The sequence below is a fragment of the Cyphomyrmex costatus genome, unplaced genomic scaffold (assembly GCF_001594065.2).
Source record: "Cyphomyrmex costatus isolate MS0001 unplaced genomic scaffold, Ccosl1.0 scaffold180, whole genome shotgun sequence".
NCBI classification, from domain to species: domain Eukaryota; kingdom Metazoa; phylum Arthropoda; class Insecta; order Hymenoptera; family Formicidae; genus Cyphomyrmex; species Cyphomyrmex costatus.
Window position 1 is genome coordinate 72082 of NW_017275825.1, and position 1767 is coordinate 73848.

Genomic DNA, 1767 nt, shown 5'->3' on the forward strand with positions numbered 1-1767 from the left:
TTTTATTATATACAGAAGTAGAAAATGTTTTTCCAAATTACATCTCCTTTAAAATTTATTTTTTACTTTTTATTACCTTTTACTATCGGTTGTTTTACTTCTTGTTATGTTTTGTCGTTTTTTGTTAGTAACATATTTTCTAAAATATAATATTTTGTAGTTTTAGTTGGATATGTGAAGACAAACTTCAAACCTATTCTTCATAATCAATTGAACAAAGTGATAGGTTGTGGTTCCTTGACCGATGGGGAGCGTAAACTCAATATACATATTATGAATTTTGATGACAGTGAATATCGTTCTCTTGGTGTGACAAAGGGCGATAAATTAGAAATGATTGGTGTAATGCAATCAGGTAAATGTTTTTATAATTAATATTTAAAGAGTTGGAACTTTTTTATTATTTTATAATAAATTTATATATAACTTTTTATTAAAGTAAAAAAATAAAAGTAATATTGTTCTTTCTTGAAGTACACTGTTATCATAGTTCCTACTCTTAATGTATTCATTAGAATGAGTAGTAGTTATGATAGGAGTCTATTGGAGCATGTGACGCGAACAAATTGTCTAATTTTTTGTGTTATTCTGAATGTAATTTAGATTAATCTATAATTTTTTCGAGTTGTTTTGAATATACATATTTGTTATATTACAATCTTCTCAAACAGTATTTTCATTTTATATTAATTATATAATATTTTCTATGGTTGAACCACCGTACTTTCTGGTGAAAAATTTGACAGACATAAAAGTACTAGATGGGCACATGTCGTTAGCATCAATAATTAAAGTGGTGCTTCCTTTAAAAAGGAAAAGTTCAGATAATTCATTGCAGGTATGTATTTCATGTATATATGTATATATGTAACCTAAATTATTTTGCAAAAATATGAGATATATATATATATATATATAAATATTTTTCTTTTACAGAATTTAAACAAAAAAAGTTAAACGGATTAATTTGTTTTATATTATAAAACAAATGTTTTAAAATATTTTATTTGTTTTTTATTCGTTTTACGTTTGTTTTGTTTGTTTTATTTGTTCCTTTTTTATCACAAAAAGAAGGTAGTTCGAACGAATATATTCAGCGTAATCTTTTGCTATCATAGCTATATAGTCACATATGACGTCTTCTGAATGTAATCTGTGTTTCGGAGTCCAGGTTCGATGTTACGACAGTTGTAATATTATGAAATAAAAAATTTAACATGTAAAACTACGTATTTATATATTATAAAGTATAATAAATAAAATAGTATAAATCAGTATAGTATAGTATTAATCAGTTTATTACAGTTTATGTGTGTCGTTATGTGAATAACAAAATATTTAAATATATTTGTAATAATAATTATTTTAAATAAATACTATTCATAAGAAAAATTTTCCAAAATTGATTTCTCACAACTTAACTTACAAGAATTTGAAGAAATATACGACACACATAACCTAACTGTAAAATAAACTGATTTATACTTACGTCGACATTTTCTGTAGAGGTTGTAAGATATTTTGTAACATATATTAAGATTATATGTAAGATCTCATTTTTCAATTCTGCTTTTTGTGTCCGGATGCACCCATGTATCATTTACTCTCGTTTAACCATATATGCGTTTAATATTCGGTGAATAAGGATAGTATGAAACTAAAATTACTAAGAAATTACCAATCGTCTATTAGTCAGCCATTTTTAATACCACTGAATAAATGTCATGATTGGCTGACAGTCATCTAATCAGGACGCGGAACATCGGT